The 9295-nt window shown below is 35.9% G+C and overlaps 1 long non-coding RNA gene across 1 annotated transcript in view; it reads right to left on the bottom strand.

Annotated features, from left to right (window-relative positions):
* Positions 1-1158: 1158 nt before the first annotated feature.
* Positions 1159-9295, bottom strand: part of LOC144340998 (uncharacterized) — a 179799-nt gene continuing 171662 nt past the window's right edge. The window contains exon 4 of the long non-coding RNA XR_013417552.1: positions 1159-1756. This is a non-coding gene — a long non-coding RNA (uncharacterized LOC144340998). The remainder of the gene's footprint in view (positions 1757-9295) is intronic.

The raw sequence follows: 9295 nt of genomic DNA, 5'->3' as shown, positions 1-9295 counted from the left end.
TTCTTATGCATATTAAATTGTGATAGGCAATAATCTAATGCAAATCTGAAAATATGTTCAACCTGTAACAATAAAGTACTTAAAGTAATTAATTAAAACAACACTGAAAAATTACTTTTCACTGGTATAGATGAAAAAGATTGTGATAGTCAACCATGTCATAGGTAAGGCTGGAAGAAGTGGAGGTTAAAAGGGAAGAGGCTACTCTGTGAAGGTATAGTTAGAAACTTTTGGAGGGGTTCTGTGGAATTTTGAGGATGTTCAACAAATTTAAAATGTGTTTGACTTTACAATCTCACTCCTGAGATTTTACCTTAATTGGACAGAGTTCAAAGAGACACACTGCATTGTTTCCTTTGCCTGCTGTGACATCACCACAAATTTAGTGGCTTAAAACAATGCAAATTTATTCTTACAGTGTGACATCACCACAGATTTAGTGGCTTAAAACAATGCAAATTTATTCTTACAGTTCTGGAGGTCAGAAGTCTCAAAATGGGTTTATGGAGCTAACATCAAGGTGTCAGCAGGGCTGCCTTATTTCTGGAGGCTCTAAACAAGAAGTTATGTCTTTGCCTTTTCCAGCATGTAGAGGATGCCCGAATTTCTTGGCTTAGGCCTCTCCCTCTGTCTCTCACTTTCTGCTTCCATAGTCAAATCTTTTTCTCTGGCACTGCCCCCTCTCTCTCCCTCTTATAAGAATCTTTGTGATTACATTGAGCCCACCCAGATAATCCAGATGATCCCTCCTTCTCAAGGTCCTTAACTCAATCACACTGGCAAAGTCCCTTCTGCCATAGAATGTGACATAATCACAGGTTCTAGGGATTAGGATGTGGAGATATTTGGGGCCATTATTCTGTCTAGCACACACACTAAAAGTGTTTTCTAATCACAGTGGTGTTTTGATAGTAAACAATTGAGATCAATAAATGTCCACTCAGGGGATTTTGGCATTTCCAGATAATGCAATATTTTGTGGCCATCAAAGCATTGAGATAAATATCTCTTTTTATTAAGGGAAATATTTTACGTTTTGATGCCGAGTAAAAACTATTTACAAAACAGTTCACATGTACCTACAAAATCAAAGAGGCAGATCTAGAGAGAGACAAAGATAGAGACAGAGAAAGAGAAAAATGAAACAGGAAGTTTCACCAATATATTAACAGTGTTTATCTCTAAATAAAGACATTTGTGGTGATTTTTACTTTATTACTTATACTTGTCTGCCTTTTTCATTTCCTTACAATGAGCATATATTATTTTGTGATCAAATAAAAATGAGAAACATGTGTATTTACCACACACATTTTACCAGAAACCTATATATTTATAAATGCCTTTTTTTCCAGACCAATTATTGGTAAGTTGCCTTCGAGGCAATGGGTAGCCTAAAAAAGTACAACGTGTGTGTCTGATTTGGTATTTCAATTTTAGTTTGTATGCTGCACAAAATGCCAGAATATCAGAAGGAAGAGAAAGGGATTTAGCAGGCCAGGTGTGGTGGCTCACGCCTATAATCCTAGCACTTTGGGAGGCCGAGGCAGGTGGATTGCCTGAGCTCAGGAGTTTGAGGCCAGCCTGGGCAACACAGTGAAACCCTCTCTCTACTAAAATACAAAAGAAATTAGCCAGGGATGGCGGCATGCACCTGTAGTCCCAGCTATTTGGGAGGCTGAGGCAGGAGAATTGCTTGAACCCAGGAGGCGGAGGTTGCAGTGAGTCAAGATTGCGCAACTGCACAAGACTCTGTCTAAAAAAAAAAAAAGGAACGATTTAGCAATTTAGCCTGAATATACGTAACTATGTAAATAAAACCTAACAATATCTTATTTAACTTTTCACAACCAAGTTATAACCTCATCAAATATGCTCACCTTCTTACCTCTTGGATCATAATCGCCCTTAGGCCTAACTCATTTTTCTGTGTAATATTCAAGATTGGCTAGACACTCTTTGACTCCTGGGGCATGGAATCATAAACAGAACAATGATTTGATTTCTCTAGTAAGAAGCCTATAACCAGTGTAATATTAAGCCAAAGGGTCCAGATATATTAGAAAACAAGATTAGTCTGGCAGAAAAGCCTTGAGCAAATCTAGTCTATGTAAAACATCTAACACATAAGACATTTTAGAATGAATTTGAAGCCCTCAAGAAAAGTTTAGAATCAACCTAGACACCTAATGGTCACCAGACACCCTAGTTTCCACTAGGCCTGGACATAGTGGAAAATAGCTCATGGGATCATCGTGAATTGGGATACTATACTCTCATTCGGAAAACTGATTTAACATAAAATATCAAATAAGTTTCTTGTAGATTAATTGAGATACAGGATGTAATGCACTTGGTATGGTGCATGGTACATAACAGATATTCATTAAATATTAGTTTTATTTTCTCATCCACCATTTGAAATGTATAGAGGACCACGTTCATTGAGTTACTACTCATTGGGAAAATAATACCTTTGAATTAGAGGTCTATTAACATTGGCTATATAGAATCAAAATTTTACATAGGATTAGGAGACATAAAAATATTTACACCTGAGGTTTACTAGAAGTCAGTTGTTAAGCCAGTAAATTATATTAATATTGTTATTGTTGCAAGCCAAATGTTTGCTATTCCTTTACCTCTGGCACCTGCACTTCAATGTCTGTAGGCAGATGGTATGGGGGATTGGGGATTCTCTCACTGGCCCAACAGCTAAAAACAACTTTCCCTCTCCCTTATGAATATGAACTCTTCACCACAAGAGAATTTTGATAAAGCAAGAGAATATCAATTTTAAATGGAGACTCTTAGCACATAAAAAGAACTTGGGTATATTAATGAAATCAAGAGTCTCTATTCAATTAAATATTTAGTAATGCCAGAGCACTACTGCTCTCAAGATGTAGTGGGGGTATCACATGTGAGAAATAGGAAAGTGCCTCCCACAAGCACTTAATAATAATATTAGTCAATAACTGGTTACTTTCCATGGGCCAGGCTCGTTGCTCAGCCTTTTACTCAAAATATTTCATTTGATGGGCACATGGACCCCATGAGGTACATACTATTATTAACTGAATTTTACAAATGAGAAAACTGAGAACAAGAGGGGTTATGGGACTTGCTGAAATTCACACAGCTATTAACTATCACAGGAAGGATTCAAACCTAGAAAATTAGACTCCAGAGTTTTATGGTGAACCATGATTCCATACTGCCTCCCTTGCTGTTCACATTTCTGGGCCAATACCCGAAAGAGCTCTTCATAGCAAAGCTCAATAATACATTTTGAAATAAATCCAGTCTATTGGGCCAAGGACTTTTTTTTAGCTACCAAAAAATTATATTATGGAAACTGAGATAGCTTAGTAAAAGTCAAATTGGTATTTGGGACAGTTTCATCTAGGTCTAAGTCTGCTACATACTACTATAATACTGCCAATACATTTTATGCCACCTGAAAGTATTTATACCATGCACAACAAGGTCCTAGGCAGAGTTTAATCCAATCCTGAAGTAAAAAGTGAAATAGGGTTTCTCCTCAGTCACCCCTTGAATCATTTAGAAGCCCATACTGCACACATTGAAAGGCATGTATTGGCAAGTCATGATTTTCTGGAAAAGCATCAGAGCTGGACCCAGCTCAGTGACCAGGTGCATCTGTACTACCACTGCTGAAGGTTTTACCTCTCTTCATTTTCCTCAGCTCTGCTGTATCTACTCTTTCCTGAAGCTTCTCCCTACTGTTTTCAACCCAGTTGTAAGTTTTTTCACTTGCCTGATTTGTGTTCCTCAGAAGCTCAACTGCCATAATAAGACTGAAAAAGAGGGTGGGTCCACACAGCAGTCCCTGACCTTGTCCTCTTCCCTTCTCTGTTACACAACTGTTTATTGACTCCAGGCTGATCTTCAGTAGCCTTTTTGGACTCTGTCTTACTCATTTATCCCAGCAAAGATATTCTGCTCCTGATGTCACAGCCACATCACACCTACTGGAAGCCAGGTTGTCCACATGGAGCCTAAGCATCCAGTAAATGTGGATGAACTTGTTTTAACATTTGTTCACTCTTGAAAAGGACAAACATTGTAAAAGGAAGGGAAAGGAATTCCAGAATATTTAGATGTATCAGCAGAGGAAACTGATATTTTAAACAGGAACCAAAAGTGACAAGGAAGTAATAGTATATGTATGTTGGAATAACCAGGATTCACAGGTCCAAATGAAACCAAGGCATAAAGTCGTGTCAGTGGCTTCATAGGCCTAAGCCATGAGTTTTATCAGAAGTTATTAAAGCAGGGAGACTGGATTTCTTCAGGTTTCCAGATAGAAAGTTAAAGAAAAGTTGTTATGATTGGTTAAAAAAAAAATAGGGCTTGCACGTGGCTCATGCCTGTAATCCCAGCACTTCGTGAGGCTGAGACTGGTGGATCACTTGAGCTCAGGAGCTCAAGACCAGCCTGAGCAACATGGAGAACCATCTTTACAGGAAACAAAAAGAAAAAAAAACAGAGAACAACAACAACAACACACACACACACACACACACACACACACACACACAAACTGCCAGGCATGGTGGTGCACGACTGTAGTCCCAGCTACTCAGTAGGCTGATTTAGGAGGATTACTTGAACCCGGGAGCAGAGGTTGCAGTGAGCTGACACAGTGCCACTGCACTCCAGCCTGGGCCACAGAAAAAAATCTGGCCTACAAAAAGGAAGATCCAGAAACAAGAGGAGTGGGGGGATGCAAATTAGTTTTTCACTGTAATTTGAAGTAAGGCTATTTTGCGTCTCATTTAGCCAGCTGGATGACTTACATATCAGCATAGGCTGATGAACAAAGTATAAAGTTTTATGGCTTATAGATAATATTGTGCACAGAATTAGAGAAGTGTTTTTGAATAAATAAATAAATAATAGCCTGAATGTGGGTCACAAGTTTACCTCTTTTATTTTTTAATTTTTATTAACCTAAAATTATTCTGGTACTTAACTTTCTTTTTGTATTTTAGATTAATACTCCCTTTTATATTTTTTTTATCATTGTTTATAAACGCTCTTTTTAAAAGACCAATGTCTCAAAGTTAACATTTGGTTTAGATGCCTCTCTTTTAAAATAATTGGTGTTACTGGCTTTCATATGGACAGAATTTTCCATTTCTCATGAAGTCAATATCCATAGACAAGTCTATTCTTGAAAATCCTAACTATGTTTTCTCTGGATCTCTTAAAGAATATTTTCCAGAAGTTGATATTATATACTAGATTGTCAATATTTTTCTTCATAATTGTCCTTTAGACTACTGAATTCAATCAAATAACTGACATAATATGTACGATAAATTTTACTACAATACGCTGAGGCTGGGTCTGGCCAAGGTGTGTTGTTCTCTAATGAGTCAGTACATTGCCATGAATTTAGCAGAGTAACGCAATATCCCTTTATTATCTCACAATTATGTAGATGAGAAGTCTGGCCATAGTGAGACTGGGTTCCCTGCTCCGGGTACCCCAAAGCTAAAATCGAGATGTCGGCTGGGCTTTGTTCTCTTCAGGAGCTTGGAGTCCTCTTCCTGCCCACCTGGTTTTGTCAAAATTCCATGTCTTGAAGTCACACGATTGAGGTCCTCATTTCCTTTCTGGCTGTCAGCCAGAGAACGCTATTAATACTTTCAGGGTCCAGCAGTTCCCGGCTACGTGGCTCCCTCCATCTTCAAAGTTAGTAGTAGGACACTGAATCTTTCTGGAGCTTGAAATCTTTTTTACAAGAAAGAATCCCCACTCTTTTTAAGGGCTCACCTAATTAGGCGAGACCCAAAGATAAACTCTCTATTTAAAATCAGCTGCTTAATATAGCATAACATAACCGCTGTATCCACACATCACTTCAAACTCAAGGGCCTGAGATGTACAAGGGAGTGGGTCACTGGAGATTATCTTAGAATTCTGATGACCACGGAAGGCATTCAAGGTTTAGGGAAAATTACTAAGAACTGCCCAAGTCAAGCATATTTGAAATATTTCTGAACCTATGCTAGGAGATAGGGAGGGATTCTCTCTCATACATTGTTAGCACCTTGAAAGAAAGAACTGAGGCTGTATGGCTCAGCGCTGCTATTGTAGTGTCTGGCACAACAGGGAGTCAATAATAGTTATTGAATAACCAGATGATGAGTGAATGAATAAATAAGAAATATTCCTGTGGTAGAACATGAACTTCAGAGAATAAACCAGGACACAATTATTGACAAATTAATATCAAGACCAACTATTTATTGAAATGATATAAACCAGGACTGGAAATCTGTAACAACTTACATGACCAGAAGTTCAGCTGAAGGAGAAACCAAGGGGCAACCTTTAGTATTCTGGACAAATTGGTGATGTAAGGGGGGGGGAAAAACGTATTACTATATGCATCTACAATCTTTACATTACAAAATTACATTTTGAGTTGAATGACATTTGGAATGAGTTAATTCCTTTGTATTTCAATTTATTCCTCTACAAAGCCATGATTCAATTATTAAATAAATATCTATCTGGTTACGTTCTGTGTTACAGGCTAAGCAGTTTAGCCATAGCAATGTTTAAGAAAAATTTGCCTGTGAAGTCTAGTTACGGATGTTCAAACATTTAACTCCAGAAAATGTAATCATTGTTTGAGGCATTAGAGCATGTGTTATAATCTGGAAAGAAAATAAACACGCTAAATAAATGTTAATTTTTTTTTGTCTGTAAGGTTATTAAACAATTTGAACTTTGGAAAGTAAAAATCTGTAACTCTTTCATACTTACTCTATTCATAAAAGGAAAATCTAACTTTTAGACAATATAATTCCATTTTTAATCTTCTTACATGTAAAAAAATTTATGACAGGATTGATATAAGAGTAAGTAGTGAAAATGAGCTATGTTTTATCTTATGAGGTTTATTAAGATAATTATACATCAAGGCATATACAAACTTTAAATAGATTCCTTTTTCAATAACACCAAATGATCCAAAACAGTATTAACATTTAATGAAAGATGAGAATGTGGTTCCTCTTTAAATTATTACGTTAATTACAATTAAGAGAAAAATCTGAACTTTTCTAAAATATATACAAGATCTTTTCATCTATAAAGAACTTATAAATCTACAAGTCAAAGCATCTTCACAAGCTTAAGCTGAGACTTGTAAACTGTTTTAATTACATTAATTAAAATTTGTACCATTTAAAATTAATTGATACAATTTAGCTTGTACTGCTCTGCAAAGTGCAAACACTAATGAGACAGAGGTTCCCCTTCACCATCTTAAACTGAAAAAGAACAAGATAAAACTTTTAAAGTATAAAATGGCATATTTTGAAATTGTTAACAAAGGAAATTATTCCTGTTAAATCTAATATAATACACATTTTTAGAACAGAAAAAACAACAACTGTGAAACCTAAAATAAAAAGCAGTAAAAAAGTGTTTTGTGAGTCTATGTGAAATATCTGGTTACACTGAAATAGAAAGACAATGGCTGCTGGAAGAGCTGCAGTTGGTCTTAGAGGAATAATTTCTCCAGCTAATTTGTAAAATAATATTCCTGAATTCATTCTTTCTGCTCCTTTTCTTCATCATTATCTTCTTAACAGTTATTCCTTACTGCACACCTACTCTTCTCCATTTAATAAAGCAGCCAAATGTCTCCTCTGACCCTACATATATAGCCAGCAGACAAACACAAAATATGGTTTATATTCTTATATAAAATAATATGGTCTGGCTAAAGTTGATGTTTAATTAAAACCATTTTAAGAGGTAAATTCAAATTATTACTAAAACAATACATGTTTATTACAGTAGTACTTGAACATAAATACATAAGCCTAAAAATTATCCGTATTTATACCTGTCCACCACCCAGAAATAACACCAAAAACACTGTACATAACTCACACACACACACACACACACACACACACACACACACACACACAAATTTTTAGATAGGTGTATTTTTAATACACATACACACCATATATTCATAGAAACATTTTCTGAAATTGGGTTATAACATATATGCTGTTTTGAAATCTGCTTTTTTTCTTAAAAATGTAATATGAAAATGTTTCACCACCAATATTTTTCTTGTACTTAACAATGGATAAAGCGTTTTTTTGTTTGTTTTTTTTTGTTTTTTTTTTTTTTTTTAAAAACAATGGCTAACCAGGGTTAATGAGGGTTAAGGTAAGCTGGCACTCTCGTTAAAATTGTAAATTGGTTCAACCTTTCTGGAGTGAAGTTTGCAATGTATTTCAAGAGCTTTAAATATAATTTAACCATTAGAAAATTTGAATGCCTTTTCACTTCACATTGAGATGTGTATAAATTTCCATTACTAGAGTACTTGTTATAATTCACTTTATAATTTCCAAAACTAGCAGAAGACCAAAATGTATAACAAGAAGTATCTGCTTTAAAAAATACAACATATTCATTGCACGTAAAAGTATTTTACCTTAAAATTATGCAAATCATGGAGAATGTGAAAATGCTTCAAAGTTTAATTCACATATGGGCCTCCACAATTTTTACACAGGTTTGTAAAATATTACAATCTAAGTACACATTCTTATCCATAGTAATACAGAATTGGCATAAATTATATTATATGCCAATATATAATATATATATTTCATTTAAGTATATATATACTTTCATTTAAGTATAATCCTTTTACTCAGAATGCTATAAGATGCAAACTATTGTGCAGTGAGAGAAAGAAAATTAGTTATCACCAGAGATGGTTGAGGTAGGGGAGCAGTGGAGTAAGGAGTCACAAAAAAGAAATTTTTGAGGTGATGAATATGTATTCTCTCTCGGTGGTTCCACAGGTCACCTATGTCAAAATATATCAAACTGTACAATTTAATATGTGCAGTTTATTATCTGTCAATGATATGGTTTGGATCTGTGTCCCCAGCCAAATCTCATGTTGAATTGTGATCCCGAGTGTTGGAGGTGGGGCCTGGTGGGAGGTGATTGAATCACAAAGGTAGACTTCCCCCTTGCTGTTCTTCTGGTAGAGTTCTCAGGAGATCTGGTTGTTTAAAAGTGTGTAGCACCTATTCCCAACTCCCTCTCTCTCTTGCTGGCCATATGAAGACATGCCTTGCTTCCCTTTCACCTTCCGCCATGATTGTAAGTTTCCTGAGGCCTCCCCAGCCGTGCTTCCTGTATAGCCTATGGAACTGTGAGTCAATTAAACTTTTTTTCTTCATACATTACCCAGTCTCAGGTAGTTCTTTAC

Source organism: Macaca mulatta, chromosome 5, assembly GCF_049350105.2.
Source record: "Macaca mulatta isolate MMU2019108-1 chromosome 5, T2T-MMU8v2.0, whole genome shotgun sequence".
In the NCBI taxonomy this organism is placed as follows: domain Eukaryota; kingdom Metazoa; phylum Chordata; class Mammalia; order Primates; family Cercopithecidae; genus Macaca; species Macaca mulatta.
The sequence above is the reverse complement of the archived record's forward strand: the minus strand, read 5'-3'. Positions and strand labels throughout refer to the sequence as shown.